The sequence below is a fragment of the Haliotis rufescens genome, unplaced genomic scaffold (genome assembly GCF_023055435.1).
Source record: "Haliotis rufescens isolate VD_foot unplaced genomic scaffold, xgHalRufe1.0.p SCAF_4, whole genome shotgun sequence".
Taxonomy (NCBI): Eukaryota; Metazoa; Mollusca; class Gastropoda; order Lepetellida; family Haliotidae; genus Haliotis; species Haliotis rufescens.
The window spans coordinates 48,110,685-48,130,070 of record NW_025964112.1 but is presented as its reverse complement, the minus strand read 5'-3'; the positions used below and the strand labels follow the sequence as shown (position 1 = coordinate 48,130,070).

Here is a 19,386-nt window from a genome sequence, read left to right as displayed (position 1 = left end):
ACAAAAGTTTCTGTGACATTGAATAAGATTTAATGCAAAGTTATGTTTTTTACCAAATCTGAAACAATTTCGGTTTGCAACAGATAAAAGACTCCTGTAAATGGTTTAATTTGCCATACTGACTTCATAAAATGCGTGATTTCATAAAAAAAAACCATGAGCATGGCAAAATGTCAATTTACAAATCAATAGCGTGTGTGTCCACCTCTGGTTGCGATGCAAGCAACACTTCTTCGTCTCATGGAATAGACCAGGCGTCGCACAAAGTCCTGTGGGATATCTGTCCATATCTGCTGGAGTATGTTTCGAAGTTCCTGGAGTGTCTGTGGAACACGTGGTTAAAGTCGAAGGCGCCGCTCTATCTCATCCAACATGTGCTCGATTGGAGAGAGATCAGAGGAGCGAGCCGGCCAGGGGATGACATTCACGTTGTTCCTGAACAAGAATCCTGAACAAGTCGAGCAATATGAGTCCGGGCGTGGTCATGCGTTTGGAAAATACATTAAAATATTGGTGCCACAGGAACCTTTGTTGATGAGTATATGATGGACTATGATGGACTATGATGGACTGTGTTCCTGAGGTTGGTTGCTTATTATTTTTCAACATTCACACGTGTATCAGATACTGTTGGTCGTTGAAATTCTGTAGATTTGACGGTTTGCTCTATAAACATTATAAACATTTTAAAGACAAGATTGTTGTGATTTGGTTTGTTTTGTTGTTGATTAAGGCCACCGATCAGTAATAAGGCGAAGTTGAGCAACGCTGGTGACGGAGAGTGGTTGAATGGGTAACAGTGTTTGGCAAGCTTGACTCCTGAGAGTTTCTTGGGCTTCGGTCCTGCCCCACACTGAAACATGTTTTTACATGTGGTTTCTCCTTAGGCAAGTGACGTTGTTCGAAATGTGCCTCTCTTCGCACAGCAGTGGATGGGTACCCGGTAGGATGAGATGGTAACCCTCTAGCACCTCATAAGGCAGCTTTGGTTGTATGGCCCCCAGAGAGCTGAGAACGAAATGCACACTGATCCATTAACCGGGGCCATTTTGTAGCGCTTTGATGTGGAGTGTGCGCATTATAGGTATGCACATGATATGAGCAAATATCCGCGCCGTCGGGGTACGATGACACACAAGCAACCAAGACACCGAGCCTGAACACCCGACTTAATAAGACACTTCTTATTCTTTAATTATTAATACAGATTTTTAATTATTACGTCTTTCACCAACTAAAACATAACGGAGTTGGATGCGTACTGTAATGGAAGCAGTGACGTTGAAATTAGGTTTGCTTAGTGTGAGGCAGGGTAACAACAAGTAATCATTACATATTGAGTTAATAGTAAGTGACTGAGTATAGTTTATGACGCTTTTAACCCATGTGAGGATTCGAACTCATGAACCAGGTTAGGTGGCAGTCCCTGACATTTTTTCCAATCATTCTTTGAATACCTTACGTCAAATTACGTCATACGTTTCACTCCCACCGTCGAGGACTGCCCTTATTGTATGGCGACAGTGTCTTCGCTGTCCATATTTCAGAAATACCTCCTCCGGACATTGAACATGGGCACCTGAAATGTAAATTCACGAAACGATAATATTATCTTGTCCATCCAAATTTTTCTTGTGGTGTCCCTTTGGAAACCCAATATAAATATACTGTAAGGATGTGTTTCATCGTTAGCCAGGGTCCGATTTATTATAGGTTCGAACTTCGCTTTGGATCCTTTCTTTGTCAGCACTTTATCCCTCAACGTGTGTTTCACCACACTTGTACATGTACGTCATGAAGACTACGACCTGTCATTAGCTGACACGCCGTGATATAGCTGAAAGACTGCTCGAAATGGCTATCCAACCAACTCCAGATAATCTTATTGTTTATCACAAAAAGGGAAAACATTAGAAATACTACATAAATTCAGTCTTTGAATTCCAACGCCTTGTGCCAAATATGACCATAGATAACTCTCTTGATAGGAACTTTTCCGAAACACATTGATCAACAGTACGGGCAACAACACGCAATGTTGAAGCCTTTGATTCTTTTACTCCTCTATAAGGGACGCGCTTCAAATACAATATCACAACCAAACAGATATGACAATTATTGACCACAGCACAGACAATCCTTTCTTCCAGAGTTAACAGTTTGAGACAGAATACAAAATTCACTGCCTGTCTGTCCTATCTTGTTAAAATATCGAAGGGCAGAAAGTGCAGATGCCAGATAAGGATAAATCACGCATCCTCGTAGCCTTGATTGAGTTATCCCATGGTTAACGAAGCGTTAGATATGACCACGTAAATCACAACGCTTACGTTGGAGACGACGGAGGTTCAGTAGATGAAATTACACACGTCCAATTACCTGATTTGTCGAAATGAACGCTTTACATATTGATTTTGGCCTCGTCGGGGCCTTTGGCTTCGAGATTCATACTCTACGCCTGAGGCTAGTTTAGATTGTATTACCTTGATATTTGTATGTGAGGGCTATTCACATGCATGACTATTTTATTTTTTAAATTATAAAGGTGGATGAAACTCAGAGAGGGAGAGGCATAAGTCAATGAGTTCGTTTCATCTTGCCTACTGCTACATACGATTCCGCAATTGCCCAGTGCGTGTCTTTTTTTCTTCTGATAGCGATCTGCATTGCGGGCGATGAGCAGAACGCTTTATGTACACGAACGCAACTTGTGTGCCGATGCTGTACAAATCGATTCTAAGCACGTCATAAATGGCATGATATGCTTCAATTAAAAGATCTTTGCCTCATACAAAAGCTTCCGCCGTAGTCGATGCCAGTTCAATCCTAACCAGTGATATGCATTATACAGGATATAAGGATTCTGAATTGTTACCGAAAACTTTTACCGACGGCTTAATACGCATACTGCTATGCAGTGCTGACTATTACGTACACATTCGGGTATAGAAGTAGTCTAAAGATCGATATCATTTCTTCAGTACAGTATACTTCATAACAGCAAGATGTTTCAGCATATTTGGGGTAAAATACCATTCGTTATTCCCAGTCGTCTAAGGTGCCAACAATTCGCTGTGCAGATTTGCGTCAAGTAGGAGTGCCAGAAACCTATGATCGTGAGTCACGGTTCGATCTGATTATGTTTCTAGGTTTGTCAGCACCATACCCGTGCTCGTGGGTGTCACCCAAATCGATACGTCTAAGGCCTGCATCACCTTGGACTTTCCTCCCACGTGAAACGGTGATTTAACTGAAATACTGACAATGTTCACAGCGGGTTTAACCAAACTCGTATGATCTCCCGATCCATTAAAGTGAGTGCCAGTCACTTGGAGCAAATGGTGTATTACTCGATATGAAGGGGAATGTAGATTAGAATTTGTCATGCAGCTTGATACAGTTTATAGTTCATACACGATCCCGAGTTACTACCTGTTGCTCACACACGAGTTACTACATGTTGCTCACACACCAGTTACTACAGGTTCCTCACACACGAGTTACTACATGTCCCTCACACACGAGTTACTACATGTTCCTCACACACGAGTTACTACATGTTGCTCACACACGAGTTACTACATGTTGCTCACACACGAGTTACTACATGTCCCTCACACACGAGTTACTACATGTTGCTCACACACGAGTTACTACATGTTCCTCAAACTCGAGTTACTACATGTTCCTCAAACTCGAGTTACTACATGTTGGTCCTACACGAGTTACTACATGTTGCTCACACACGAGTTACAAAATGTTGCTCACACATGAGCTACGACATGTTGCTCACACACGAGTTACAACAAGTTGCTCATACACGAGTTACTACATGTTGCTCACACACGAGTTATTACATGTTGCTCACACACGAGTTACTACATGTTACTCACACACGAGTTACTACATGTTGCTCATAGACGAGTTACTGCATGTTGCTCACACACGAGTTACAACATGTTGCTCACACACGAGTTACATGTTTCTCACACACAATTCACTACATGTTGCTCACACACGAGTTACTACATGTTGCTCATAGACGAGTTACTACATGTTGCTCACACACGAGTTACTACATGTTGCTCACACACGAGTTACTACATGTTCCTCAAATTCGAGTTACTACAAGTTGCTCACACACTAGTTACAACATGTTGCTCACACACGAGTTACTACATGTTGCTCACACACGAGTTACTACATGCTGCTCACACACGAGTTACAACATGTTCCTCAAACTCGAGTTACTACATGTTGCTCACACACGAGTTACTACATGTTGCTCACACACGAGTTACTACATGCTGCTCACACACGAGTTACAACATGTTCCTCAAACTCGAGTTACTACATGTTGCTCACACACGAGTTACTACATGTTGCTCACACACGAGTTACTACATGCTGCTCACACACGAGTTACAACATGTTCCTCAAACTCGAGTTACTACATGTTGCTCACACACGAGTTACAAAATGTTGCTCATACACGAGTTACTACATGTTGCTCACACACGAGTTTCTACATGTTGCTCATACACGAGTTACTACATGTTGCTCACACACAAGTTACTACATGTTGCCCATACACGAGTTACTACATGTTGCTCACACACGAGTTACTACATGTTGCTCACACACGAGTTACAAAATGTTGCTCATACACGAGTTACTACATGTTGCTCACACACGAGTTACTACATGTTGCTCATACACGAGTTACTACATGTTGCTCACACACGAGTTACTACATGTTGCTCATACACGAGTTACTACATGTTGCTCACACACATGTTACTACATGGTGCTGGCAGACGAATACGAGTTACTACATGTTGGTCAAAAAGGAGTTTCTTCATGTTGCTCATACACGAATAACTTAATGTTGCTTTCACACGTGTTTCGTTACGTATCCCATACACAGGTTACTACACATTGTTACCACTTGTTGCTCATACACTAGTTACTACACGTAGCTCATAGGCAAATGTTGCTAATTCATGAGTTACTACACGTTGATCATACACAAGTTATTATTTTGTTGCTCATACACTAGTTACTAAATGTTGCTATTACACGAGATAGTACATCCTGGTCCTACACGGGTGTCTGCGTGCTGCTCCTACACGAATTACGAAATACTGCTCATACAGTTACGACCTGTTACTACAGTACGTTTTTCCATCAACCCACTTTAACAAGAGTGAATGAGTTTGATTTCAACAAAGTTTCAACAATACTGAGGCGTGTCAGATTGACGCGGGACGAAATCCCAAGGTAGAAGTAGAAGACGTTGGCCCTTTTGGTGAAATCCACGAGGGTGTGGCGCTAACAAGCCTACAAATATTTTCAGTGCGAATCTGGAATCCACGATCATAGGCCAGGATCACAGAGTATCGAGGTTCCTACACGATAAACCCCCTGTCTGTACCTCCGTCCGTGCCATGCGGTACATGTATGCAGGACCCGTGAAGATCCGGGGTACAATAGGTCTTCAGCAACAATGCTTGCCGTAAAAGGCGACTAGGCTTGTCGTAAGGGGCGACTAACGGTATCGGGTGGTCAGGCTTGCTGATTTGGTTGAAGAATGTCATCGTATCCCAATTTCGTGGATCGATGTTCATGATGTCAATCACTGGATTGTCTGGTCCAGATTCGATTTTTTACACACCGCCGTCATATAGCTGGAATATTGCTGAGTTCGGCGTTAAACAACAAACAAAGAAGCATGTGTGCTGAAAACACGTTGAGCTACGCAAACGTTAACGTCAAACCTAAATTGTTAACGATTATTATTGACTCTAGCTTCAAGAAGTTAATTGAAGTGATACACGTTAAACCCACGCAGTCCATCTTTCGCAGTAATGAGGTTAAAACGGTTATGACACTCTCAGCTCTCAGTTTCCAACACTATCATGAACCAAGTTTGGTTTGGTTGGTTGTTTAACGCCGCCCTCAGCAACGGCGGTCTGTAAATAATCGAGTCTGGACCGGACAATCCAGTGATTAATATCATGAGCATCGATCCACGCAATTGGGATCGATGACATTCATCAACTCATGAACCAAGTGAGATGTGAGGTGAAATTGGGTTTAACGTCGCGTCCAAGATTATTGCACTTATTTAGCGACGGGCATGTACGTGTGTGTGTTTGTGTGGCTGCTTGTACTAGTCCGGACTGATGCCGATTTATAGTGCTAGCTCACTGAGATACCATGCCGCAGTTTAACATGAATACCCCACTCAGACACAGTATTCTGACTCCGAGCCGACCAGTCCTCGTTTTAGCTCCTTAATGCCGAGCGCCAGACAGGGTAACAGCAAGTACCATCTTTTTACGTTTTTTGGTATGACGCGGCCGGGGATCGAACCCCGGACCTTCCGCTCTCCGGGCGGACGCTCTACCACTAGACCACGGAGGCGGTGAACCAAGTGAGAAGTTTAACCACTTTTAGACACTCGTTCACCAATTCCAAGGGATCTCATTTCAGGAAACTAGGACAACGGATCGTATTCTGCTTGTGTCCATAGATTTCCAGCACAGACCTTGCTGATAACACGTAGCCAATGAAGTGGTCCTGCTAATTACTGTCATTATGTTAGCCTAGACTAGACACTCGAGGAAAATCGACCTGAAACCATTCAATTCAGACTTCTCCAATTTTCACCTGTTGGTACACTGTGCACCATTTGACCTGGGTATCGTGACACAGTCATGTTCATCTGGGCTGTCTGGTCAACGTGAACGACCCTTACATGGTTAGGGCTTCTGTAAGAAAAACGATGATTACAAATATGTTTCCAAATGTACATGAATAAGAAACAATTCATCGAGACATGTGACATTGGTCTGTGCAAATGTAAAACGAATTCAATCGATTTGATGTACAGTAAACTACGATTATAACGAACTACGGTTATAATTAGTAGTCCCTTTGAGTTCGTTATAACCGTACTTTACTGTACATGGATTTATTGGAACACCTTTAAGATCTTTTGCTTTAGCCTTTTCCTCCAAACTTCTGAAACGAAGATTACTTCTTAGCATAAAGACGATAATGTTATTGATGATGTCCCGAAATTAGACAAAGACTTAAAGGAGGCGTTCTTACCTAGACAAAACCGAATCTAAACCATTTTAAATCGGTTAACTGTGTGGCTTTCCTCAATAAAAGTGTGACAGGTGTCTGGATTAGGATTACATTGCCCCAAGGGAAGAAAGGAAAAGTAAAACAAACACGTTTACAAGACGGTCATAAAGACTCCTTGTTGCTTTGACGAAATCATTCTTCTAAATTTCAAGATTAATTTATCAGGTAATAACTCTCCTTAAGAAAATAAAGGTATCAAACAAAACGGCAAAGGCACTTTCAAGACAAACTTTAAAGATAGAAAACAGCTTTTATCAAAAAAGTTCCCTCCGTTGCATGAAATGTCCTAACATATCAATACATTTGTTTCGCAAGTCGGGAAGATTATATTATTACAACATGATAATTAAGTCTGACTTTGTGTTCTTCACAGCCATAATTTCATTACCTTAACATTAAGTAATATTGTTTTCCCTTTCAGCTATATTTGTTCTCAAAGTTGTTGATGGCAATACACGTAGATCAATTTAAACATGGCACGACAAACATCCATTCCGCTGTCACTTGTTTCTATCCAGGTGGCGCTCGAACAAAAATGTAGGGACTGAGAACAAAATAAAGTTCATAAAGGTCACATGTAAAGTCAAGGTCAATAATTAGCCACACCTGTTACTTAGGTCATGGGCCACAGCATCATGGCGAAATGGTTCAGGTCCTGCTTAAAAAATATACTTCAACAAACATCGACGGACCATTATCCAATTACAAGGCACGTCATTTTTAGAAGGATCAGTGCAATAGGTAGCTCCATCAGTCGATACTGGTGATATATTTCGAATGGTCTGAGGCTGTGGTTAGGGCAATAACAACACATATTGTGAAAGGATCCTTAACAAATTCAACTCTTTTACCTAGGATAGTGGGTTCACGTCCCATATTCGCCCTGAATATGTTCCTAGGTTTGTCAGCACCATGGTCGAGCTCGTGGATTTCATCAAAGTGGTAAATGTCCCGAGATCTGAATCGCTTTTGGCCTTCCTCCCTTCCCAGCTGATCAATCCCACACCAATCTGAACGATTGGACATGCTCTGTTCACAAAGATTTTAAAAAAGCGTCAGAGACTCTTGCTCAAAAGTTGTTTGATCAAAAGTACAATATTCAAGACCTCAGCAAAGCTTTTAAAAGTTTTATGGTCGACATGTAAAGGGCATTGCACGTTTGACGCTCCAGTGACAAAAATTATGTCCGATGCAATTCCCTATCTGGACTTATATGTTCCCGTGTTTTTCATGTGAACAAATTGACTTACCTTTGCATGTGTTTGTGACGGTGCCACCGGTGGAGCAGGATACGCTCGCCTTTTCGCGAACACCAGGTATCATAATTTTTCTCATAGTGATTCAAAAACACATGCTCGTGATATAGTCGGCATACAATGGTCTCTGCGTTTAGTAGAGACTTCTTATGATTATGGAAACAGCTTTTCTCGCCTTTTTAAACTCAAATAATATTCCAAACATGCTCGCGAACTGGACATTACATTCCTAAGGGATGATGACATCACGAAATTCTACATGACACATGTTTCAAAACATAGTTTTGGGGGGCTGTACACCGATGTCAAGTTGAGCAACCAAAACAATTGATAGATTTTAATGGGCTGGCTTTTGTTTTAGAACATAAACCTAGACAAGTACTTATCTATATGAACAAATGGGTTCATAGTGCTAGCCCACCCACTGAGATAGCATACCCCAGTATTACATTGATGCCCCACACATTATGTTGACTCCGAGCTGACCAGTCCTTGATTTTTTCCCTTAATACCGAGCGCCAAGCAGGGTAACAACAAGTACCATATTTTAACATCTTTCGCTAGGAATTGAACCACCGTCCTTCTGCACACCAGACAGACGCTCCACTACACGACGGAGGCGGTCCAAAGCGTTAAGGGAAGGCTTCCAGGTGATAACACTGACAGGACGTCGACTCAGGTCGGATTACAGACTGATTGCGTGTGAACAGTCAGAAAGTCCATGGTCACATGACCGTAACAGGTGAACGCAAATTTGAAGACATTTCGGAACAGCCGTTTACGGAAGTACCCGATATGTCTACAAGTCATGATTACCAAGTGTTAAGGGCACAAATTAGCATCACGATGGTCAAACATCACAATACGCAAATAAAGAGTAACTGCCACTAGCCTCCAATCAAATGTCACGACATTAGCTTAAGGTTAAGCGAGAGAGATATTTCCTTGAGGTATTTGATTAATACTGAACAGTACAGGGATAGTCATGAACACACCAATAGGTCAGGAAGGCTATGCGACACCTGTTTGTATCCCGAACATTTCAGTACCTACCAGAAGACATTTTATAGCTCACAATGCATCTCCTGAAATGGGCAATCAGTTAAATATCACTGCTATGAGGCCACTGTGTTGTCCAGCCAAGGGGTACAAGACTTTTTTAATCAGTGTTTGAAACTAACTTTAATTAATGCCCTTGGGTTTCGAAGAAATGAGTTTAAAGAACATTAAGTTTTCAGTTTCATTTTAAACCAATTGATAATTTTATACTGTCCACATTTCTGGCTTTTCTCGCCGTGATATTGCTGGGATATTGCTAAAAGCGGCGTTTGGGATTCGTATTAATTTCAACACATGCACCTTTTTCAAGTACCTATGTACTTTTTCCGTACAACCCATGTAATGTTCGGCAGTAAAGTAGTAGTAGTAGCAGTAGTTGTAGTAGTAGTAGTAGAAGTAGTAGTAGTAGAGATAGTAGTAGAAGTAGTAGTAGTAGTGGTGGTGGTGGTGGTGGTAGTAGTAGTAGAAGAAGTAGTAGCAGTAGTAGTAGCAGTAGTAGTGGTGGTAGTAGTGGAGTAGTAATAGTAATAGTAGCAGTGGTAGTAGTAGTAGTAGTAGTAGTAGTAGTAGTAGTAGTAGTAGTAGTAGCAGTAGTAGTGGTGGTAGTAGTGGAGTAGTAATAGTAATAGTAGCAGTGGTAGTAGTAGTAGTAGTAGTAGTAGTAGTAGTAGTAGTAGTAGTAGTGGTGGTGGTAGTAGTAGAAGTAGTAATAGTTATAGTAGCAGTGGTAGTAGAAGTAGTAGTTGTAGTGGTGGTGGTGGTAGTAGTAGTAGAAGAAGTAGCAGTAGTAGTAGTATTAGTGGTGGTAGTAATGGAAGTAGTAATAGTAATAGTAGCAGTGGTAGTAGTAGTAGGTAGCAGTTAGAAGCTAGGAGCTAAAGCGGCTTGGCCCATGAAACAAGTGCTCGGGGTGACGAGTTACCTCCCACATCAGTGGTTTTCATATTGTTTCATATTTTTTTGCTTTTGTAAGCAATATTCCAGCTATATGATGGCGGTCTGTAAATAATCGAGTCTGGACCGAACAATCCAGTGATTGACACAATCGATCTACACATTTGGGATACGATGGCATGCATCAACCAAGTCAACGAGCCTGACCACCCGATCCCGTTAGTCTTACGACAAGCATGGGTTGCTGAAGACCACTCTAAGCTGTATCTTCACGGGTTACATATTTTCTTGAATGCCCCATTTACAACAATTGTGCGACCCTCCTTGCTGATCGTTTTCTTCATAAATACGAGTCAGAATGTCTGCTCGGTTTGCCAAAAACAAAACATGGTTTAATTTAAGCATGAGGTATACCTGTGATCTGATATCTTGCAATAATGGTGAAATAGCCCATCCCTTCCACTGACTTTCCCACCTGAACGAGATATAAAGGGAACCACTGAGACCGCCTCATCCGTTAACCATTCAGATCTATACGCACATATTCGGAGCGACAAAAACTCTCCACAAGACTGCATGACAAGAGGATGTCTACCACTTTCCAATACTCAACCTTTCCCTTCATGTCGAGCAACAATGTTCCAAAGACTACAAAGAGCGCCATACGACGTTTCCACAAATATTGATCAGGGATACAACATTCAAGGTAATACTAATGCCTTCAAAAGGTTGTGTAATAGACATGTGAAAGACATTTCCAAATATGACCCATCAGTGACAAAAAAAGGTGTTTGATACAATTCCTTACTTTGACTTGTACCATATGTTCTGGTGTTGTTTCAGATGAACTGCCTGTGCATGTCTTGGTGACAGGTGCCACCAGCGGGCTGGGATACGATAGCCTTTTCGCGAACCTGGTTTCATCACTATTTTATAGTGATTCATATATCACGTGTATGATAAAGTGATACTCTGCTTTTAGCACATATTTCTTATGACCATGGACCGGGTTTTGGTGCTTATATTTACAAGAAGGATTGGTTTAACGCCATTTTAACAGTATTACAGTTATATAGCGGCATATCGGCTTAACGTGTTAGGAAAGCCCGAAGTGATGCAGGCCTCAGACGTTTACCACTTCGGTGAAACCCACGAGCACGGGTATGGTACTGACAAACCTAGAAACATAATGGGGGCGAACCGGAATTCGAACTCACAATCATAGGTTTCTTGTGTGCCCAAGGGATGCAACACTGCACAGCGAATAGCCACGCCTTAGACGACTTGGACACCCGTGCCCCCTCTAGATTGGAGATTCTTGGTAGCTGCTGAACAGATGCAGACTCTGTAACATGGTTATAGTTTGACTGATTGAATAATAATTGGTCTTTGCATTTGCGAAGGCACTTTACCGTCGTTTATAGAATAAGCCAAGTCTCCAAATGGACGTGTTTACGCGCTAGTGCCCCAAACACATTCGTTGCCCATACAAACTTCAAAACAAATACATTCCACATTTATGACAAAGTGTGAGAAGTCTAGGGACACAGGCAAAGAAGACAAAGGAAATGGTGCTGAAGTTATTCCCTCTGCATAAAAACGAACAATATAGACTGAGAAGAGAATCACACCTCGACGACTTTTTTCCTCTCAGAAAAAAAGATATAAATACGTTTAGTGAAGAATTATAGCAAACATGTTTTCCCACCGATACATTTCTCTGTAATGAAATTCAGAGACGTCACGTTCTTGAAGCCCCAAATCGAATTTCATAAATGAGTTACGTGGAGTGTCTAGGGATTAGAGGCAGGCGGTGTACTGTTGGTCATTTTGTTCAATGGTCATATTCTACAGGTCTTAAAAGCCTGAAAATAACATTTTAGAATGGCCTTTTCAACATGACATTTCCCCCTTCAATGCAATTGCAAGACAGGTTGGGAACAGTGTTCGTGAATATCCAATCTAAGTAAATCAGACATGCCCCTGTCAAACTGTGCCTCTCGAGGGGCAGGACGCCATCTTGGATCTTCTGAAGCCTCGACATCAGAAGGCAGCAATCTCGTAACGTGCTTCAAAAAACAGGAAAAGGCACATTCAAATTCAAATTTTGTCAAAACGAATGATGATATTATTGGCATGAACCTCATCTTGGGTTGATTGCGGAGTTTCTCAGGGGATTAGAATATATACGTGCCCCCTGATGATTTCACTGGCTCACTCAGGACTACAGCTTTAGAGAAGGGTCACTTTCTGAACTGATATAGGATGGTTATGACCACATTGTGTCTAAAGCTAAAATAGCCTCAGAACTGAAATAAAAGAAATGTCTTCAAATTTGAGATATCTACCAAGTCGCTTGATATATTGTTATGAAGGAATGATATTAATATGGATGTTTTAGATAACGCGAAACCTATACTGAATTTAGGCAGCTTTATCCAAGTGTTGCTAGGTGAAGACATTGGAGTGGGGAAGCATAGATGATGGAAAAGGAGTTTTATTCAGTCACCATAACCACCCCGACCACCCCATCCCACCATCCAACCCCACCACCTCCCAACCCTACACCCCCATACATCAGTCAGATCCGCCCTCGCTACCAATGACATGATAACGTGGTTAATACCAGTGAACAGCCAGCCATTGATCTGACATGGCGTTGAATGGGATGTGAGCAGGTTGTAGATATATTACGACTGCTTCTCGTGGTTCTTCTCGTCACTCTCATGTACGAGTGAGTGAGTGAGTGAGTGAGTGAGTGGGATTTAACGCTGATTTGATGAGTATTTCAGTTATGAGAGAGTGTCAGATTAACGTGGGGGTAAAGCCCACGGTCGAAGACATTTACCACTTTGGTAGAACCAAGGGAATTATGTTAAGATGCTGACAAACTACCGACAATAATTCGAGCAAATCCGAGATTCGAACCCCAAATCAGCGGATCCTGCTTCAACTAAGAATTTCAGTGGATACGACCACAGGGCCAACCGTAACCCCTACATGCACTACATCGCAGAAGTTTGTTTTCCAGTTCTGCGGTAAATTTGCGAATAATCCGCGGATATTCCGTGGATAAGTTGAAAATTATTCGCGAATAATTTGCAAATAATTTGCGAATAATTTGCGAATAATTCACGAATAATCAGCGGATTTCTACGAAAACTATTTTCTTGTTTTATGGCACTGATTAGGAGTTTTATGGGACTATCACGCCATCAATGCGTGGCGGGCCATGACAAAACTCTTCATACATGTACAATGTAGTCTATGGTGCTAAGCTGTGAATGGATTGCAGGTACATTTGATAAATACATGTAAACACCAGTTTATAAAATATTCCTGCTATAATAATGTTATAATTAAATATTCTTTTTGACTTGAATATTTAATTTATGATCAACTTGCATTGTGTCTTGTCTTGTACAAATCTACATGAATACATGTATGTACTAGCATATACTTATGTAGTGGTTTGACACTGGTTTCAATACAGCTGATGTGTACATGAACATTTACTTGGTCAAAAAGTGACAAAATCTAACTTTCGCAATCACTTTTGCGAACTGACTAACACCTTCAGTAAAATTTCGTTTTCTTATAAAAAAGGTCAGTTTAATTTACTCTTAAATACAAAATGCAACTCGTCTAAAAGAAAGTTTATCTAATTACAGAGTCGGCCTCATTTACAGGTGAATCTCCTATACCTGCTCTCGTTATCTTAATGTTCAATATCAAACTGCCACGCCACGCGGGAATAAACAGTCTTTCGCAAATACCTATATCTATATTTTTGTAGACACATGCATTACATATTTTCGTAAATTGAGGATATATTAGGCACAGAGACACAAAACGCTTCTGAAAGATGAATTGGTGCATTGATATACAACAAGAGAGAATCTTTTTTTTTTCTCTGCGATCCTTATGTGTTTAATGGTTCATTCTATTACATGTATATTTGGAGGTGATATCAAAGGCGCCGCCCAGCAAACACAGACAGTGTCATCAGTTTCGCGTGAACTACCACCCCACTTCCCCACCCTGTCAGTTAGAGATATATAATCGGCACAAAATAACTTTGATACGGTGTCAGTGTGGAAGGAGTTTGAATTACGTCCGTCACTGGCACAGAAACCCTCAAAGTATCGTAACATTCTACAAGGCCAATGCCGCTCAAATAACTTGATGCACGTGCCTCTCGTCGACAACGACTGTAAATCTGTCTGCTACAGCTACCATACAATCCTCCCTGTCACGAATGTCGTTTAACTGTCTTTTTCAAAATATTAATTATACAAACTTCGTTAACAGACTGACGAATGTCGTTTTCAGTTCTCTTATTTGATTAAGAGTAAGTGAGATGACTGGAAGATCAGTAGTCTGTTTTACAGACCCTGATACAAATATATATCAAATACAGCCCATGCAAGTCTTTAATGTTTGGAAAGTCTAGATCACTGCAGTATCAGGGTCTGAAAATGAAGAGAGTCACTGGGCTCCTTTTTATTATATTTTTATTAAGATAACTGAACAACTGTTTTTTTATGTACGATATGTTCATTTCAGAGACTAGATGTTAGTCTAGAAGATCCGCTGGATGTTACATTCCTTATATCAGCTAACGGTCCTGGGCCCCGTTCCACAAAGTGATCTTAGCGCTAAGTCGATCGTAACTCCCATTCTTTAACACGGACTTACTACAGTCGTAGCGCTAAGATCGCTTTGTGGAACGGGGCCCTGTTTGTTAAAATATGCACTGGCCACAGACAACAAAAACAAATAAAATATGTCTTGACATCATCTTTTGTGTATTAGATGAAGGTTATGATTTGAAATGTTATGACGTTAGATTAGGAAGGAAAACACAGTGTTTTTGATACAGGACATTTGGGAACACCCAAACACGTGGTTGAAATCAGTCACTGACGTGGACAATAAGATTAAGCAACATAAATATGCATAAAAGGTGATAGAGAGAATGGTGGAAACAAATGAAAATAGATTTGATAAAAAAAATATTAACTGGCCTGTACACAAGCGGTTCCCAAGGATAGGATATTGCATAGACAAAACAGGTCGAAGGTCGAAGGTCGTATACGAAGTGAATACATTTTCAGTGCACATGTATAACTGCAATATATATATTGATGATAATCAATTATTCTCGTTCCTAATTCGAATGAACACATTGTGAGTCTAAATCTGCAAGATGACAGACAAAATCCTTCTTTGTACAATGCACACAATACAAACGTAGCGGCTGATAAAACAGACAATAATTGAATATTCTATGTGTAGTTCATCATTTGTTCTCGTTCAATCCATTGTTCTTGACATTCGAAGTCATTTTCAATTTTCAGGGAGTACTTTAATGATGTGGTATTATGAATGAAATTAGAATATGAATAGTGAAAAACAGTCACCATATGGAATGTACATGTATAACTTGTCTTCCAACACCACGCTTGTGGTGACGCCCGGGGGGTCATAAAGATCCTTGGTCCCACAAAAGGGGGAATTAGTTTCGCAGATACTCGGCAGACGTTTTGCGAAATAAAATAAAAGACTTTTGCGTTGTTGTGTAACCATAAGATGGGGATAAAAGTTTAAAAGAAATATTAGTGCTGCAGTACCTACAGAACAAAAGTAATAATGTTTCGTTCAGTCCCTCCAATACAGTAAAACAATATGTAATTTACAAAGGAAAAACATAAAGTTTCAGGTTTAGTTACAGTGAGACCTCGTTAATCAGTACACCCCTTAATCCGGACGATTTCACCGATACGGATCCCAGTCGGTTGCTACTTCACCGAAACCAGTAATTTCGGGTATGGTGCTGAAAACCCGAGAGTGATAATTAGGTTCTTGGATTCGAACCAAAGACCATCAGATCCTGGCATTATGTTTTGTCTTTTTCAAATATACCGATACAAGTTCCAGCTTGACCTACCTGGGTTGATTGACAAGTTCTGAGCCTCACATGGATGGAATTGCGTAATAGTGTAATCTGTTGTTGTGGTGAGTGAGTATGGTTTTACGCCGCTTTAAGCAATATTCCAGCACTACACGGCAGGGGACACCAGAACATGGGCTTCACACATTGTACCCATGTCGGGAATCGAACCCGGGTCTTCAGGGTGACGAGCGAATGCTTTAACCACTAGGCTACCCGACCGCCCCTTCTGTTTTTGTGGGCATTACATGATGCCATAGAGGTATATCCACAAAACTGGAGTCAACTGAGCAAAATATTTCGCTGTGACCAGTCAGTAATACCAGAGGGCTGTGACCTTTCGAAAATGGAAAAACTTGAGAAACGTGCAGTGCTCAAGTACTTGCTGAAAATGGGCTTAACGCTCAAAGCCATCCATGAATATAAGAGTACAACCACAGGGCCGAATGGCCCTTTCTGTGCCACCGCAAAGAGGTAGCAGTTTAAGCGGGACCTTGAAGACGACCCTGGTCCTGGAAGTCCTGCTGGGTCAGCAACACTAGAAATAATTCAGAGAATCCACGATGTGGTGATGACCGAGCGACGAATGACTGAGCATCATGAATTAATAGTGCATTCCTTTATCACACTTTGGGAATAAAGAATGTATCAGTTCTTTGGGTTAGAAAAACGCACCATGTCTCGTGATAATCTAGCTCTGTTTGAAGCTGATCCAGAAACGTTCTGCGATTTGTGACTGTGGATGAAACCTGGCTTCGCCACTTTTAACCCATCTTCCCGAGGCAAGAGAGTTATCTGACTTTGAAAGGAAACTGGACTTTTATAGTCAGTTAACTCACTTGCCTCGGGAAGATGCTTTTAACCTGAGGTCACAATAATGTAAGCATTTGACATCACAACTGCCAAAGAAGGCAAAATCTGTCCCCTCAGTTGGAAAGATTAAAGCCATAAATAAGCTTTCATTTTTCTATCCCGGCATAACTAAACCTTAATTTCGCTGTCACGGCCATACATAAGCTTTTATTCTTCCATCCCAACCATAACCAAGATTTTATTTCCGATACCCAACCACAGCCAAGTTTAAATTTCGTCTATCGGGGCAATAAATAAGCTTTTACTTAATATTCCATCTCGACCACAACTAAGATTTGATTTTCGACATCCCAGCCATAACAAATATTTGATTTTTCCCTATCCCATAATAACGATGAGATCTTCGCCATCCACAGCCCATACATTTCAATATCAAAATATTTTTTAGTGAAAAAGGATATTTCAAACGCCATTTAAGATTTAAGAAGTTGAGTCAAGGGTCGACTGCCTGTATTAATGGCGTACATACTCTACAGATCCGGGATAGAATAGGTCTTTAGCAACCCATGCTTGCCATAAAAAGGCGACTATGCTTGTCGTAAGAGGCGACTAACGAGATCGGGTGGTAAGGCTCGCTGACTTGGTTGATGCATGTCATCGCGTCCCAATTGCGATTGTGAATCGATGCTCATATCAATCACTGGATTGTCTGGTTCAGACTCGATTGTTTACAGACCACCGTCATATAGCTGGAATATTGCTGAGTGCGGCGTTAAACAACAAACAAACAAACAAACACAGCACTGAGGCCACAAATGAGATAAGTCAACAAAGTCATATTGTGTTTATCAGTGTTGGCATGTAGTACGGAGAGCGCCTGGAACCTTTCTTCGAGACAGAATATTCAAGACATGCTTGAACGCTTGAAAAATATATTTATGCTTCAAACTGTTCTGAAGAAAGACATTGTCTGCGAAAAAATACGCATTGTTGTAAGATGGATTTTTTCAAAAATATTAAGGCTTATAGTTAATTATGAAAAAAGGTGTTTTTCAACTCTATAGCGGAAACAAATATCTAGTCTCCATACAAAACCACTCCCAAAAAGTATGTTTTCCTCTAGGATTTTAGGCAACATAAATTTCTCTTTTGGTCACACGTTTGGTTAAAAAAAACGGTATTACGTTTATACGCAGTTTTTTAACGCAAAAAATAATATGACAAAAAGTATATGGCAGCGGTGGGATTCGAACCCACGCCTCCGAAGAGACTGGTGCCTTAAACCAGCGCCTTAGACCGCTCGGCCACGCTACCGCCGTGAACTATGAAGTGATTATACGGATAATTTCCTCCATAATTTGTGTAAATGTTTCTGTGGTTTGATGAAGTTATTATCTGTCTGCAGACTTTTGGGGACTGACTTTTGTTAAAAGAAATTCAGGAAATCCTCTGCATGCAAACAATGACTTGCTCTCAGGGATGTCTCCCCTCTGTCACGTCCAGAAAACACGCCTGGTCATGCCTGTGCCACAGTGGAGTTGGATCAACGCCTATATTCCCGTTTTTCACCATTGTTTTTCATTCTAGAAGTAAATTAATAATGGACACTCTGACAAACTGACACATTTATGTACTACAGCCGAACAATACCGGAGTCCATCGAATCGCGAGGAAACAATGTCCTTCGTAGCTTGACGAAACTGTACTCGCCCCGCTTTGTTTCTACAGCTCTACGCACCACTCTGTATTGATTTGCTGTGCATATCAGATTTGAAAAGGTGTAAGGAGCTTTGTCAACCAAAGGGGCTCTCAACGGGGGGTTGTAACACATATTTCCATAATTTCTGGTAAATTCTGTGACGTGCCTTGCGGTTGTTATAAAAAGAATGGTTGGATTCACACTTCGAACGTTGTTTAATGTTGTGTCAAAATATAGGCACATCATGTTTTGATATATAACCAAATGTACTGAAACAATTTTTGAATGCGACTCGATCTGATGCGTTCAAAAGGATTTAACGTACCCCATGTTTAATCGCATGGGAATGTATCTATATGATAATTATGTATCTTTGCGTTTCTGCAACATATCGACAGCTATTGACTGTAATTGATTCCAGAATAAATAAGTTTAATATATACTTTCTTCGTGCACCCATTCTTTTTGTTACGCAGTTGTTTATATAGAGAATCTCACCCGAGTGTCTTTTGATATCAAATATATCGACACGAGTCGATAAAAGTGGGAAAACTCCG

General features: G+C 40.9%; 1 non-coding gene across 1 annotated transcript; it reads right to left on the bottom strand.

Moving 5' to 3' along the window:
* Positions 1-18,362: 18,362 nt before the first annotated feature.
* Positions 18,363-18,444, bottom strand: Trnal-aag. Its single transcript has one exon. It is a non-coding gene; the product is annotated as a tRNA-Leu (tRNA).
* Between the last annotated feature and the right edge of the window lie 942 nt (positions 18,445-19,386).